Here is an 18,045-nt window from a genome sequence, read left to right on the forward strand (position 1 = left end):
GATTATCTGAATAAACACTAGTGCATGGATAAAATTCATTGATAATTTCATTTTAAAAAGATTTACCAACAAATGCCTAATGTGTGGGAGTGTAATCTGCCAAAATTTGATTACATATTGTGACGTTGCATATCTTTCATATTAGGCATGTTTGCTTCTGTTAATGATTTTTTCATAGATATTTAAAATCTCTGTGTCTGAACTGGGTGTACAGTGAATGGGAGAAAATCTTTCTTACATTTTGCTATCGTTCTAGCTATGACAAATAATGATGCAAAGATGAATGCATCAATAGAAGTGGACATGAAGTGTGTGGAACTGACAGAAAGTTCCTGCCATATGAAGGTCTCTGTTCCCTGTAAAACTGATGACTTAAAATCAAGACCTGTACCTAGAACTAAACTTTTAAAAATTCTTTGTATAACACGTAATAATTCATCATCTGATTAGAAAATAGTTATATCTTGTTTCCGGACTTCTAAAATATATTAGGTGTTTCACAGGGAAATACAAAAACCTTTCCCTTTGCATGATATTTTAATGGAATTATGTAAAAAATATTTTATCCTGTATCTAAACACAAAGAGCTTTATTATGGTATGACTAGTGATTTTAAACGAAAGAAAAAATTACTTTTATGATTTGTCGTGGAAATGAAGCATAATTGGACATGCCCAATTTGACTGCATCTGAACATGTGTACGTAGAGACAAAGAAAAATAGCTGTGGTGAAGTCTAATAATTACAATAAGTCTAATGATTATCCTGACTCCTGCCTTCCAGTATGAACAGAAGGTTACCCCAGAGCACGAACAGCTCATGCTTGCAAAGAGTGTGTTACTCTCAGTGATAGAAATGTGGTTTTCTCCCTTTTCTCCTTTATTCTTTCTATGACTCTGGAAATCTGGCAGAAATTTCTTGTAGGTTATCTTTAAATAAATCCGAATACTGACAGATAATGTTACTTTGTGGACTCCCTAACACTTGCCTCTGAATTTTTATTTATACATCAAAGCCTGATCCAAAACTGTGTTTGCAACTACAGTTAAATAAACACAAGAGCATGGAGAAAAGATACTTTAATGAACTATTCAGGAAATAAGCCTTTAAATGAACTTTCACATATGTTTCACTCAGCTTCAATTTTCTTTTATTTATTCTTGCGCTTTCTCTTTTAAACTGAAATACCTTAAAAGATAAACATTATTTTACTCGTCATAGTTCACTTTGCATCTTTAACTGATAAAGACTCTTATCTTCACCATAGCTTCTATTCAGTAATTATAATGTACCTAATGAAAAATAGCTATTTTCAACCACCACCGTTTAGTTGTTGAGAAGTGCAATATCTAATCTTCTGAAAAGTTGCAAAAATAATGCCGAAAATACCCGTATACCTTCTTGTCACTTAAATTTTGCAATTGTATGACTTGGGCTATATTTGCCCTTTGTCTCTTCATGTGTACCAGCTTACACTCTTTCTGTGTTTTACTTTATCATTGAAACTATTTGAGATGTGGTTGCAGATACTGACACTTCATCCCTGAATACTTAGGCCTTTTTTGCTAAAGGAACTGACTTTCTCCTACATAATCTCAATATAGAGACCACAGGAAATTCAGTTAATATTGTACACATGGCAAATCTATACAGTCCCTAATCAGTGTCCTTTGGTTGTCTCAACATTGCTTTTATTTTATTTTATTTTTCTCTCATTGAGTTTATTGGTACATTTTAGGTACACAGTACAGTCACATTCATCATTGGAATCCTGTACCTTTGTATGACAGGTCTTGGTTCTCATTTTTTCTCTTTGTCCCGGACCTCCCTTCACCCCCTCCTACCCTCCCCATTTACAAATCAACATTGCTTTTAGAGCTGTTTATTTTTTAAATCCACAAACCAATCAAATCATATCTTGCACTTAGTCTCCTTTATTCTAGAACATTTTCTAAGCCTTCACATTATTGGCATTTCACAATAGCCCAGGTCAACTGTTTTGCAAGATGGCCTTAAATTTGCATTTTTGGATTGTTGTTTCATGTTACACCTTATTTCATTTATTTATCTTTGGCTGGAATATTACATGGATGTAACACATTGAGAGATATGGGATATGTTTTTCCCATTATTGTTAATGTTATATTTGCTCATTTGATTAAGTTCATATCCATTAGATTGCTCTATTATGACATCTTCTTCCCATTGTCATTAACAAAAAAAAATGTGGTATGAACCTTTGAGAATATGCAGGAACTACTTCTTGCCAATAAATTTTCAGCCAGCAATAACTATCCTTTGAATATTATTTTACACTCAATCTTGTTCAAAGTTGCCCATTTAATTACCCACTTGATTTCATTGTGAAGTCTTTAAAATGTCTTTCATGCTCTAGGAGTCTCCCTTCCCACTCTCGCCCTCTCCCTCTCTTTTCACTCATGGCGTCATTGGAGAAAGGAAAGGCTTGGTAGAGTGGCCACGTAGTTGAGGTATCCTCATGCTGATCCTCTGTGTCCCATATTTCCTGTGAATTGAGGTTCAGATCTAGAGCATGTGCTTCATAAGTGGTGCTAAGTACTTTTCATGAGTCTTTTAAAGAAAGGCATTCATGTTTTTATTTTATAATGGTCTTGGGCCTACAGCAATGTAATTCTACTTAGGGCCTCTTTACTCATTGTGTGGAAAATGCCGTCATGTTCAAACTTTATTTTTCCCTGTCTTTGTGTGGTAGCTTTCCATTACTATAACAAAACACCTGAGACAATCAACTTTAAATGAGGAACCTTAGTTTGGGCTCACACTTCGGGAGATTTCTGTCCAAAGTTGGTCGGCCTCATTGCTTCTGAGCCTGGGAAGGAGCCGTACACTGTGTGTTGGAGAAAGCTGTTCATCTCATGTTGGTTGGAAAGAAAAAGGGAGAGGAGGAGGAGTGGCTGAGGTGTCAGTATCTCCTTTAGTGGCACACCTCCAAGGTCCTATCACCTACCAGGAGCTCCAAGGCTTTAATACATGGATCTTTGGGGGTCAGTCTCTTTCCAAACCACGGCACTCCATAATGGGACAAGTTTTCTAGTAGACATTTTCTTGCTCATATTCATTTTACCACAGCTTATGACTATAAAATAAAGTCGAGAGTAATGGAAAATGTAACTGTGTATGTCAGTTTAATGTTAAAAGTGGGAAATTCTCAGCCATCACTGAAATTTTGTTTGGTGAAAGCCCTAGTTTTCCTTTCTGCATGTCATCTAAGACATAGAGAGGACTATTTGGTACGGGGGCTCAAACTTGGGTTCTTGCTCTTTTGAGGCAAGTGGCAGAACCACCGAGCTAAATTCCCGGCCCCGAGATGGAGAGGACTTTAAGAGCAGGCCCAAAAGAATTTTCTAGTAAAGGAGCAATGAAACAAGTAAAAGTGTAGTGTTTTTCTAGAGAAACACAATTTAGTATTTTATTTTTATATAGAATCACTAACTCTCTGAGCTGAAGGAACACATGCTATTTGTCACTTAACTTTTATCTTCTTATCTCTAATGAAAGTGTTCCTATTCCTTTTTTGACATCTCTGCTGTTAAATGGCTCTATTTCAGAAGCTACAATTCTTTCTAATGTTCTCTTAGAACCCATTTCCTGTAAACGCCACATTTAAGCCCTACATATACTTTCTGTGAAAATTTAGAGGAAGTTTGTTTTCTCGTCTATGTTACAGTCTGTGAATAATTGAAAAGTGTGGCCATAGCTCTCACAGGCTTTTTAGGACCTACATATGTGGCGTTTCATGCAGAGCTCTGCCTCAAACACACACACCTATGTAGACCGGAGCATCACGAATGTGTAAAGTTGGCTGGGGTGAGAAGTGGAAGAGATGGATGGGCCTGGGACTGGTGGAGAATTCATGCCTTATCTATGTGGAGGGAGGCAGCAGCTCTCAGCTTCATTCAGTCCTTCTCTAGGGGAAAATGTGGGCCTTGTACCTCCATGTCTTTTAATTCTCAATAAAAGATAGCATTCTCTTGATTTCTAAATACTAGTTTCTATTCTAAACTTTGAAGTTCTGTGCAAGCCAAGTACTATAAAACATACTCGAATGGTCAAATTCTGCTTGTCAGCTGCCAGTTGAGGCATCTGCTTAAATCCATCTAAATCTGACAAACATCTAGACTCTTGAGTGACTGTATCCTTTCCACCCTCTTAAAATAAGGTCCATGAAGTTGAAACCAGACATAGTATGGTGCTAACATCACAATACAGCCACTTCCTTTAACTCAGTCTCTACTTTGTTTTCTTCCTTCTGCTTTATTTGATCACTCCTGCATTTTCAGATGGTTTTACTAGAATATTCAGGTCCTTTTCCCATGACCTATTGTCGAGTTATGCAGTGTCCCTGTCACTGACTTCCTTCCTGTTTGTCTAACAATGTACATGGTTTAGAAATTTACTTGTTATTCATTATTTTTGAACTTTTTTATGGCAATATCATGGTTTTCTTGAGAAATAAAAGTTTGTAATGAGAGAAATTTGACCTATATCATTTCTTTGATATGGCTTAAGGAGAAAAGATTAGAGCAATCTGACAAAGCTATCTGTTACATAAACATATCATTGGAAAGAAAGAATGCTTATCTTCTTCAGCTCTTTAAGGAAGTGGAATCAACATTTCGATAAGACAGAAACATGTTGTCTAATTTTGTATTTGGCAGGAAAGACTGGATCTCAGTCTGATTAAGCTATTGCAATATCCATTAAAAAGTCATTCTGCTAATGGCAACAAATGTGTAAATGCTTTTTCTTTTACAAATGATGAAATACTATTACAATACTTGTTATTATCTCATTATCTAAGATATCAAACAGTTTTTGTTTTGTGTTCTTTAAAAAAAAATCTGCTTACTAATTTAAGATCAGTAGCCTCGATGCCAGTGGAAATTCTATAAAAAGAGAACTTTTAATTCTATATGGTTATAATTAGTCTACTTAAGGTGCTCATTTGATTTTCAGTTGAATTAATTTAAATATTAAAATATGATTGGCATCAGTACCAATTCTAGCAGACTTCATTAGTGATTAATAAAAACTACCAAAGGAAAAGAAACTAGAGTCTTACATTCTTAGTTTGTATTGGGAGTTTCAATTTATTTCTAATTTTATTATTTTATATTTGGTCATGTACATTATTGCAAAGTGAAATAGTAATATCATTTCATACCCTTCTCTTTTCCTCTGTCTATTCTTAAATCTCATTGATATTTGATATTGAGACTTCAGAAGATGAAATTTTGATTGTCTGGAATAATGAAATATGTGCCAATGAAATTGGACAATTGAAATTTCACTTAAATTCTGAAATTTACATTTCCTTTTCATTTATTGATGTATCCTCCTATATATCTAGAAACACAACTGAGATGGAAAGCACATTTTATGAAAGCAGCATATTTATCAGCTCTAACAATGCTGCTTGGAAGAAGAAAAATTCACGTACAAGTTGACTGCTTTTTATTTTGTCCTTCTCAGTATTATACATCTTAAGGAAAGTATTGCCACAAATACAAAGGCATTTTTATGCAAATATAAATTTTATGTTGGTTGGCAGTCAGGATTGTAAAAAATGATCACGGGTATTAAAATTGTGTACATAATGTTATAATTGAGTGGTATTTATTCTTATCAAGTTCCCACTATGTTAGAATTTTTAAAAAGTGCTTGTAGAAAAATTATTCACAAAATACACATTGGTAGCTTATGACCAGAATGGCGTCTGAGTGTGTGCACGGACAAGAAGACTGTAGACTATATTATCTTCCAAATGACAATTCCAGAGTAACAAAGAGTCCAGCTGTTTTTTAAAATCTTGATTTCTATAGGTTAATTTTAAAAGAAAGAATCATATAATGGTTTCATTTAAAGTTAAAAACATAGCGGGTAAATGCCCACTGCTCAAATCATTCCAGGCAATTTTGTCCTAAGGACAATTTAATGACCTGGGGAGGAGAGAGCTTGAGAAACAAAGAGAATGTTGTCTACTCTAACACTTTGGGCTGTGTTGTGAAATGACTAAAAAGTTCTGAACGTTTCAGTTGACTTTCAATCAGCAGCATTTGTGTAAATTGGGAAGTTTCCAGCAGTTTTCAAGCATAATGGCCCAGAACCGGGGAATCTCCAAAGATAGTGTTTCCCTTGTAGGTCTACTGAGGCAAGAGAGTGAAGTTTTGCAGAGTATTTGATTTGTAGTGGGTTCCAGGCAACGGAGAAAGCATTTCACCTTCCTTTCTCTTCTAAACACAGTATACAAAGGGAAAGCTTTTAATGCATGGCTGAAACTGGCTCAATTAATCCTGATCAACAGTTTTCACAGATATGAGTTGATCCCTCAGTAACATCTTTTGGAAGGAGCCCTATGTTTCTTGCTTTTGTAAAAAATTTTAAATGCGATTACCATGGACACATAGCCATAGGAAAGATACAGATCCATTAGATTTTTTTTCTCTACCTGGTGATCCCTACTGGGAAACTGTGACATTGGACAAGCGGATAACATCACAAGCCATTACTGTTATCTCATCATTGAAATGATTTCTAATGATCATAGTGCAAGCTGTGTTCTAAGAATGAAGCCACCCCGTACAATTTGTAAAAGCCACATATGGTGAGGTACCACTTCCTGCTGTTCAGCATCTATTTATAACTCAATTATCTTGTGTTATTGTTGAAGGGTTGTTTTCAGATTGAACAGTAACTAAGCTAAGCTGATTGCAAAGAAAGAAAGTCTGTAGAAATGTATTTAGTGTATTCTGTTATGTCTCTCCTGCATCCCAGGTCTGAATCTCTATGACTTGAACTAGTAGTAGGTGTTTGGTTTATGGATTAAACACAGTGTTTATTTTCATTCTATATTTGCAAGTAGAAGGGTTTCTAAATCTGGTGCCATTAGTATGCGATTACATTGTTCCATCCAGTCAAGGAATAAATTAGGCTCGTTTGAAAAGAACATTTCTTGTCTCTGCTAAGACAGTATTTCTGAGATGATCATTATGGTGGGTAATGACCACAAAAGTGTTAATGCCCTTAGCAATGTACCTTACTTACTTCCCCAGTGACACATTGGAAATCTAGCTGGGCACATTTTCAATTTCTTTTATTTTTCCATTCCCATTATTATGACTATGCTAACAAAAGCTAGATTTCCTATAACTTCTTGCATGTATGCATATATGTGTGCAATGTAATTAGGTGCTATATTCTTAAAAAGCAGTTTAATAATAGTTACTTTGAGAGTTAGGGAATTTATTTTTTCTAATCTGTCTCTTTTTATATATTTTGTTATCACACCAAATTATATGGCTTTGACACAAAACAGTTAACAGTACAATGTTTGAATGGCATGAAAATTCAGTGGATAAATATTTCCTCAAAGGACATTGTAGCTCCCTAAAAATGAATCCCACTTATCACTGGTGTCCTGCATTCTAGTGCCATTAGGAAATTGCTACTCGCAGAAACACATAGTAGGTTTTGATCTCTGTGCAAGTTAACTTGAGAGAATGTAGCCAACTTCGCCAAACTAACATATTATTAAGGGTGCCACAATCTAAGTAGAGAGAGAAAATGCCTTGGAGGGTCTATGGTGGTATTTTTATCAGCTACATAATGTTAAAGTTATCTTTTAAATAAGAATACATTTGAGTAATTTTGTATTGTGGGAGTGTGAATTAAACAATTAGTCACCAAGACCGTTAAAGTTTTTATACAACTTCGTATGACATAAAATTCTAATAAGGGACAATGTCAACGATCTGTGTCTATTATTAAAATGAATAAATAAGCTAATTAAAAATTTAAAGAGTTTTACAAAAGAGGTAAGGTATTTAAACTGTCTTCTGCCAAAAGCAAAGAGATGGTCCTCATTTGATACTAGTAAAGACTGTGAGTTCAGGTTTTGGGCACATTTCTAGTCTGTGTGTTGAGGAATGACCTAAACTGCGACGCATCTCCAGGTGCCCGGCGTGACCCAGGCTCTCTGCGCTCTCCTTCCCAGCCAGTTGGACGCGACGTCACAAAGAGTTACGCTGACCCACAGTCTTGTGGCAGACTAGAAAAAGGTGCCCAGCACTCTCACTTCCGTTCTGGGGAGCTTCACAAGTGTCTGAGGGCCTCGTGCCCCTGAGCCGAGCCTCCGTCCCCCAGCGTGCACTTGACACAGGCAGCCCCGGTGGGGTGGGCTGGGGGCCACTGCTGCTGCTTCCTGCCTGGACCACCACAGTGCCATGTAAGGCATTTTAAAAAAGTCATCAACTTTCCTTTTTGAGGGAAGTTTTTACTTCACAATAAAACTGAGCAGAGTCCCAGATGGCCCTGCTTCTCACCCCTAACCTTCTCTGCCAACAGAATCTAGCGCTCCAGTGGTACATTCCTTGTCATAAACCCACAGTGACACTTCTTCCCCCAGACTGAAGTTTGCAGTCGGGTGCACAGTGGGTAGTATCGATCTGGGGAATGTATGAAGACATTTGTCTACCGTTATCCCACCATAAAGAATAGTTTCACTGCCCTGGAGTCATCCCACCCCTCAGCCGTGGCAACCACAACCGTTACCGTTTCCCTGGTTTTGCTTTATCTAAAATGTCATATACTGATCATCATTTGCTAGATAGACTTTTATAATGGGCTTCTGTCACTAACATGCATTTACATTTTCTCTCTATCTTTTCCCATTTTAGTAGCTCATTTCTTTTTAATGTTAAAAAGATTCCATTGTCTATATTATCATTCTTTTATCTTTTTCTTGACCAAAGGGTTTTTCACTTGCTTCTGTTTGTTGTATTTAAGAACAAAGCTGTTATAAACAGCAATATGCAGGTTTTTCTGCAAACATGTTTTCTTAGAGCTTGAGTTCTGAATTATATGATAAGAGTATCTTTAGCTTTGTTGGAAACTGAACTGTCTTCCTAAAGGGTTGTAGCATTTGCCTTGCTGTCAGGGATGAATTGGAGTCTCCTCGTTTTCCCATCCTTGCCAGCGTTTGGGGGTTTGGTCAGTCTATTATGTATAAAATTGTGTCTCACTGTTGTTTTATGCTTAAGGTATTTTTATATATTAAAATCTCCCCACAAATCAAAACACCCATACAATTATGAACATCTGCCATCAGATCCCCAGGTTTAGAAAATACTTTTATTGCAGGAAAATTTATAGTTGCCCCCGACACACTTTCAATAGCTTTTTCTCCCCCAGCTTTTTCAGTAACCAGTGAACTGTGGACCCAGAATATCACATGGGAAATTATAAAAAAAAACAATTCATAATTTTACATTGCACGCCATTCTGAGTAGCATAATGAAATCTTTCACAAACCACCCCCATCTCACTGAGCATGTGAGTCATCCCTTTGTCTAATGTATTCATGCTGTATATTCTACCCTCCCCTTAGTGATACAGTCTCAGTTATCAGATTGACTGTCAGGTGTTGCAGTGCTTATGTCCAAGTAGCAGTTATCTCTTGGCTTAATGTTACATGCCAGAGCCTACACCATTGACCTCCTTACTTCCTCTCGTCATGTAGACGTTGCATTAAATCAAAACTGTCACAAGAAGGGTGAGATATTTGGAGACAGGAGAGAAAGAGACCACATTCACTAACTTCTATTACAGTGCACTGCTGAACTTGTCCTATTTTGTTATTATCAGGCTGTTCCTGTGACCAAGTTACCAACTGAACATTGGCATTCAATGTTCATATGTGTATATGAAGTTTGGTATTCTCTGTGATTTCAAAGACCTACTCTGGGTCTCGGGGAATATCCCCCATGGATGATGAGAGGCTACCACAACTATTTTAAAGAAGATCTTTCTACATATAGAGTGGTTGGAAAAATTCAGTAGAAGAAGGGCTTTTATTAATCTAATTATGGCCATAGGTTACCTGAATGTTTTTGGGGAAAAAAAAGGCACCATGGCAATATAATTGCAGACCCATAGAATGTAAAACTAAGTTTTATGGTAGTACTTCTCATCTACCTTGAGCTGTATGTTATTTTTTTAAGAGATGATTGTAAGTTTACTGAAATGATAATCTACTGATGGATTTTCACAAATGCTAATTAGTTAACTGGATTATTATTTAGGGCAGCATGCACCAAAATTCTGTAATACTTCTTTCATTCCTATTTCAAAAATATTGCTCATGAAGTCCATGCAAGTCATGCAGACATTATTTTTATTTTATACATCATAATCTTATGAAACAAACTTGCCACACAATCAAAATATCAGTACTATTTCAAGGTAGCGCTGTTAACAGAAATTTAGTACATTAATTTAAAAAGTAAGATGGCCTCGTTATCAGACAATGCAAAGTTTTTAATTGGCTAGTCCTTTGGCTAGAAATAAAGAAAACTAGCATTCTGGAGTTATTTTTTTCATTTGCAAAAGAGGTTTATATTGGGTAAAAAATGCAATTACATTTTATATCTATGAAATTATTTCAACAGGACTGTTAAATTGCCCTCACAATATAACAAGTAAAGTTTACTGCTAGCAATAGCTTGTTTTGTAATTATCACATGGGAGCATTTTTCCGAAATTCTAATTCTAGTAGATATTGGTTTAATTTATCAGAATTTCCCATTATAGTGTTTCCAGGTAGGGCATTAAGTTATTACTCAAACACAATGGTGTGTGAGTTCTTATGTATTAAAAACTGAATGAACAGACAGAAACAAAATTATATCTCATTCTAGTAAAAATGACAGCAACATTGTTTTCTTTAACAGACTCCTAGGGGAGGCCCAAACTGATTGTGCTCTGCTCTCCATTTGTATGGTTAATTAATCCCAAAGAACCATTCATTACTTTTTATTTTAAAGTCTGTTTAACTTTAATTTTTAAAATTCTTTTTTCAGAATGCACATTACTTAGTAGACAAGAACAAATCAGTTTATGTAGAAATCTAAAATATATTAAGGACACATATCCCTAACCATGGTAGCTCATAGTTTCTCTTTTTCTCTCTCCCTCTCTGTCTCCCAGTCCCTTACTTTCTTTTATGTATACAGACATACAAGAGAAAGGAGAGTAGACGGGACATTGGATTAGTTTCTCACTGCTACGGTATTAAATCACCACAGGTATAGAGAAGCTCAAAACAATGAAATTTTTTTTTTCTTACAGTTCTGAATGTCAGGAATATAAAATGAGTTTCACTGGGCTAAAATCAGGATGTAGGCTGGGCTGTATTATTTTCTGGAAGTTAGAGGGCAGGAGCTGTTTCTTAACTTGTAAAATAGCATTAAAATGAGATTGCAAAAATAAATTAACTGTTAGAATGATATTTTAATGGAGTATTTTGCCTTAAAATAATACTTCTACTACAAATCATGATCAGGAAAAAGTTAAAAGTCTCAGAGGTTGAACATCTGTGCTGTGGCTTCCAATTCAGAATCATTTTAGATTTGATCCATTAATAAAGCTTAAAACTCAAGTTGTGGATACTAGAAAGGAAAGCTGGTGACCCCACTGAACTGTATTTTTCTAGCAGTCAGAAATGCTGTGAGCGAAGGTTTCTTCCTGCTTGTATTCTCTGTAGATGCTGACCTGAAGGGTCCACTTAATGAGAACACTGCTGAAGTAGTCACCTTGTCATTTCAAAACATCTCCGCCAATAGCTTCCTGGTATCCGCAATAGATTCAACGGATACAAGAACAAGTGACTCTTGAAAACTTGTGACCTCAATAGAATGTGAACTAATGAATGCATTCCTCAGAAGGGATGCTGTGGAAACAACAGCAGAGAGTTACAATTTATTTGACAGCTCTGGATAGAAGAGAGTTACGCTGCTTCCACTCTTAAATGAATTTATGTGTTGTCTGTCAACTATAGTAAATATAATGAGTCCGGTGTAAGTCACAACTGATACACAGATGTGACACAGAAGATTCATGCCCTGGTATACTTTAATCAATCACATCAGTCGTTATAATATCCCCATCTTGTTTAGATACAGAGTCTTGCTATGTAGTTCAGGCTAGCTTTGAACTCGTGGTGATCCTCCTGTCTCAGCCTCCCAAGTACTGGGATTATGGGCATGGGACACTATGTCCAACAAGAATTTTAAAAATTTTTCATACAGATTGTTTTAAGGATAAAATGTAGTAGGCAGTATGGAATGATAGGAAAAAGATCAAATTGCCAATTTTAAATCTAGTTCCTAGCCTGTTACTCTTGGATTAGTTCACCAGTCCATGCCTTGGTTTCCCCATCTGTGAAGGGGGCATAATTGTCCTCATTTCTGAGGATTACTCAGAGGAATATATGAAGAACAAGTGTGATGTGTACACCAAGTAGTCTACCCTTCATATGCACACTGGAAGTTAACTCTTTTTGAGAGAGGAGACCACCCTTCTATAAGAAATTGGGCAACTATGAATTAACTGTGTTATTAGGCAACTATGGGTTAACTAGGTAACTATGCTTGTTGTGGAATTGTACCTGAGCAGCCATGACAACTTCCGTAATCTGTCACCAAATGAGCGTAAAGAACTCAGAAGTTCCTGCCAGAATTCTTTGCTGTCCGCCCTTTCCACTGCTGTGCTCTGTACAAGTCCTGCTTGCCCTATTCCCAGGGAAACTCCAATGGAATTAAGCTTTGTAGAAGTAAAAAGAGGTGCGTAAGGAAGTGCAGACTCTATTAGGGGCTCTCCAGAGGGCCAGGAGTCACTCACTGAGCCCGGCATCATTAAAACCACTTTTGCTCCAATTTCCGTGTTAACGAGTCATCTGTGCTGGGATTCTCACTGTTTCCTGCTTCATGTTTTCATGTAAAATGACCTTCTTGTAAATATTTAATCTAGGGTTGTGTGATGCTCGAGTTTATACTCATGATAAAAACATTTCTTACTTTTTCTTTTAATAAAAGAGGTGCCAAAGTGAGCAGTGCTTTTGTTTTAAGACAACAACTTTAGACTTCAAACTTTAAAGAAAACAGTAACTACAGTTTTGTTAGGAATCTTAATCCAAACTCACTCAAAGTATTCACGAAAGGGACTTAAGATGTTCTAAAATTTCACTAACCAAATATCTGCATTGTACAGTTTGAAATTTCAATTCGCTAAACATGGCTTTTATATTGAATTTAGTTTTTGTTTTTATGGAATATAAGTTTTAAAAGATATTTGCTTATATAAAGGGATTTGTAGCATAGTTAGTATATTTCTTCTTGTACCAGGAATAAATATTTTTAACACCTAGTACTACCTCCAAATAGAAAGTGTCTAGTGTCAGCGAGATTCTGGATGTGGTATGAACACTTCCAAGTGCATGTCTTCTCTCTACTGATCTTACCAGGAAGCTAATGTTCTGGGTCCAGGAAAACAGTAAAAGTACCTATGTAGGGCTTAGACACCAATGGCAAGTCATTGCTACACAACGTACTGGAAGACTTGTCTAGCAAAGGGAAATGGTTATTTTAGTAGGCATTATTCTCCTCTATGTATTAAGTTACTTGGAAGTTACCCTAAAGACTACATACTCTGCATATCTTTTATGATTCAGTAGAAATCTCTCTCCTGCTTTTTGTGACAATCTGTTTTTCTTTTATTGCCTTATCACTTTTTTCTCATACTGTGATAATATGATAACGAAGGAAAATACAACTGACTCCATTATTTTAAGGGAGTAGTTTCCTTCAAGTGGAGCAAATGTAGCCAGCCATGGTGGCGCTCATCTGTAATCCCAGCACTCGGGAGGCTGAGGCAGGAGGATCGCTGTGAGTTCGAGACCAGCCTGGGCTACATAGTGAGTTCCAGGTCAGTCTCAACTGCATAGTGAGACCCTGTCTCAAAAAACAAAACAAAACAAAACAAAACAAAAAAACTGGAGCAAATGTTTCATCAGGAAAGGATAAAGCTATAAAAAGACAATGAAACATAGTTTTTACCGGGTACTCAGGTTTGATGATAACGAATTAAGCTGGGCTCCTCATACTCTGTTCCCTGTGCAATATGTAGCAATGGAGCCTGATGTTAAATTAGGAAAAAAATGAAGAGAATGTGGAAGAAACATCTACTCTTCATCATTATTAATGGTAAGCCAATCCAGAGTTACACTGATCTAAACAAAAGAGTGAAAGAGTAAATTACAAAGTTTTATGATGCCTTGTGGTTGCCCGTGGGTTTTTACGATAGGTTGCAAGATTACATATCATGCTTTTCCCTGCAGTGTGTCATTACCTCTTGTCTTCATGGGGGTACAAAGTATAGTTTTGATCTGCCAAACTAGATCTTAACCTTTGAGCTAAATGAAGAAAATACGTTCTTTGAATTGTACATCCTGCTGATGAAATTGTGGCCGTCAACCTGAAGTTTATGTTGTCATTACTGGTCATTTTTAGTGACAAATGAAATCTGTCTGTGAAAAAGTCGATAGTGCTTTGTGTCTAACCTGATTGCTAAATGTGGAGAGGGGAAAGGTGACCTGTACATTCTGTTGGTCATTGCAGAGTCACAGATGGATTAAGTATGCAGTACTGGGGTGAACATATTTGTGATGCATGAGACTCCCCAAAGTGCTTGCTCCCTGTTATATGTAAATTATGTTACGTTGTATGTAAATTATTCCACTTAAAGCATTTAATTTTTGGAACTGATTTTATACAGTTTCCATTTTCCTTAGCTTAGCATGTCAATTATTACTTTATCTGCAGTGGTTTTTCCAAATAGTAAACAGGACTTTTCTTGACATGTGTCAGAATATATTTCATAAATAATATTCTAACCATCTAAAAAGAGAAGGCTGTCTGTATTTGTTTCTTTTCCCCCCTTCTGAATACTCATTTAATTCATCTCAAACATATCTAATTATTATCTATTTAAACCGCTTTATGCAATTGTGTCTTTCCTTTTTTATTCACTCAGTTATGCCTTCAATGCACACCATTAACTCAGACAACAAGTAGCACTTCTATTCAGTAATGCCAATTTATTGATGTTTATAGGTAAAATAGCTTTGCAGTGTTCTTCTGTTTTAAAGCAGTGTACGTTACATGGCTTTGTCGACTTTTTATTTCAATTCATTTTCACCATTGCTAAGGGGGATCGTGTAATTTATTTCTCACAACAGAACACTTAGACATGGAAAGAGGTAGCAATTACTAATTATGCAAGTTTGACAGATGCCAACTGTGGCTGTCCTGAACAAATTGTGATAGAAAGCAAGCATCAGCAAACTCTGTTCCATGGACCAGCCGCCAGCTGCTTTTGAAGGAGCCCACAGCTAAGGCTTAGACATTTCTAAGTGGTTGAAGAGAATAGAAGAAGATCTCATTACATGTGACAAGGACATCGCATTTAAGTTTGAGTCCATAAAGACAATGTTATTGAAATAGAACCGTATCAAATCATTTATATATTGCCTATGGCTGCTTTCATGCTTTAGCATTAGGGTTCAATAGTTGCGACGTATCAAATTGCCTAAAATATTTACCCTCTCAATCTTAACAGAGAAAAGGGAATCTGGTTCCCCGATGCAGAGTAATTCTAAACAGTCCAATTTAGATCATTAATTTCAGTACAATAGGATTCTGCCAAACCCTACTTTTCCAATATTGCATGTGAAATGACATATTTATAAGTAGTACTTGTATGTTGTTAATACTAATGTTGATGGTGCTATTTCTGGTAATAAATATATCCACTGTATAATTTTCAGTTGAGTTAAAACTTTCAGTCACATTTTTGCTCCATGATAAAATCTACTATAAAATCTTTCAAGTCCTTTGACAATATACTTTTGCATGTAAATATTGAAGTTGTTAATTTGATATGAATTAAAAATAGGGTTTTCTTAAAGAAGCAAAGAGCTTCCCAGTATTTCCCTTTTCTTTGACAAGAAATTAATAGCAGGCCTTGAAAGAAGCTTTGGTTTTTGTCTAAATGCTTTTACAAGTGTGGGGTTAGAGCAATATTTTAAAGTAACCTCATTCTGTCTCTTTGGTATTGAATCAAAGAAGTTACAGGAATTCTACCTTTGTCCAATAAGCCAGACAAATGTCTCCTTTAAAGGGAGCATTCAAGTATTGGCTTATTAACAAGCTACATGCTCTATTCTGAACGTGGCATAAATGGTTTTGATCCATTGACAACACTGTTGTCTATTAAGTTTACCAAAACTGTGCAGTTCGGGAGACTTGGCACCACATTTCTCAATAGGTTGGATCTGTCAGCAGGCACACATGGCATCTTTTAAATAGCTACACAGAATACAAAAATCATGTAGATGTAGAAATTAAATCAATTGGAAGTTAAATAATTACCAGCAGAATAAAATGAATATATTGTCCTGTACCTGTTACCTATTATGCCCAAGCATTGGCATTTGTGAAACATGGTGCATTTAGCAAATGGTCACGTAAGCTGGAAGCCTGCTAGAAACCAGTTCTGAATTAGTATTCTCCTGGCACCAAAAATGTGCCATTCGTATCTTTTAATTTATAACACTAATTGCATATAATAATTCTAGGTTTTAGTTTTTAAAAGAACCCGTCATGTATAGGGGACTGTAGAACTATTCAGTTCATATGTCAACGCTAATTAAGACCTATCTCAGAATTCATTAAAACCTGGCCCAACTGTTTAACATCTCTTCCAGCAGTGCACCTTCAGATGAAAAACACTGTACCTTCCATTTTTTCCCTATTCAGTTTTTGTTGTCTAATTAATAGAAACCATTAATTTGGAGGGATGAATTACAAGTGGAATGAATAGTATAGGCTTTGTGTAATTCTCTAAAGATTTTCTATGCCATAATCAAGGTGAAGAAAAAATGCTTATTGCAAACGTCCTGAGCTGACAGAACTATATATTTAGAATCATGAAGTCTGTGGTAACTAGTGAAAATAAAATGCATAATGAGGACAAAATTAAATGGATGATAGACTTCTCGCTTTAATGACTCACAGAAAAAAATCGTAACTCCAGTTCCCAAAAACATGCTTGTCAAAGGGAAATAAAACTCTTCTTTCTTTTTTTTTTCATTTAAGCAAGGAAAATTACAAAATTAAGATGCTTTAACATTTTATCCATTTTGTAGTTTGGTGACAGGCTTTTGCTAAAGTGGTTCTGGTAGACATTATAAATGTATATGATTTTAAAAGTACTAAGTCTTTTGTTATGCAGACAAAAAGCAGTTCACTATTCACTGAACAATGGAGACAGGAAATAGATACTTTCCGTGAGGACAGAAGGATTGTCCCTTGACAGATCTGTACCAAAGGTTCCTTTTGCATTGCAGAGGAAAATTTTGAGGTATCTGCAGACCACAGGCTGAGTTTTGTGGGTGAGCATGCTGACAGCAATGCGCAGTGTTGTGTGGTCCCCTGTGGAAGAGGCCAGCACTGAAGGGATTTGAGGTAGTCTGGTAAAGAAATATGGCCAATCTCCCTCCCGCTTGATTTTCCTGGGAATCCTCCATTAAGGAATTTGAGATACTTTGGCTGGCAAAATAGTAGTTCCTACTGCCTATTCTCTCTTCCATCACAAGGCATAAAATATTTGTATGTAGTAAGAGTTTCCCAGTGAACTCATACTTTTGTCTCCGTCCTAAGCATCCTTTCAACTAAAATGCTAGAGCGAATTGGAAAATTGATTTTGGAGCTTGATGCACCAAAACTCTGCAGCCTCTGTCTTCCTACTAAAATTCTCCGAACTTCTGTATAAAGAGATTCTACACTTTAGTTAATTTATATTCAATTGAAGATAATTTAACTTAATGACTTTGTACTTTCATCAAAGAAAAACTCATATTGTCAAAGGAAAACATGTCTCTTTTAATGCTTAAACATCTCAGTGAGGATGTACAGTTGATTCCAATACAATTATGAACTAATAGTTCATTTCTTAAAACATTCATAAGAGTGTATTCATAGCCTTGTCCATTTCCCTGAGACTTAAACATCTGCCACAATTGCTTTTGGTATAAAACAATGACAACTTGCTTTTCAGGAGCTGAGTGTTTTGTGGAGAATGCAGACAAAAAAAAAAAAAAAAAAAAAAAAAAAA

Source organism: Fukomys damarensis, unplaced genomic scaffold, assembly GCF_012274545.1.
Source record: "Fukomys damarensis isolate Sample0158 unplaced genomic scaffold, DMR_v1.0_HiC HiC_scaffold_33, whole genome shotgun sequence".
Taxonomy (NCBI): domain Eukaryota; kingdom Metazoa; phylum Chordata; class Mammalia; order Rodentia; family Bathyergidae; genus Fukomys; species Fukomys damarensis.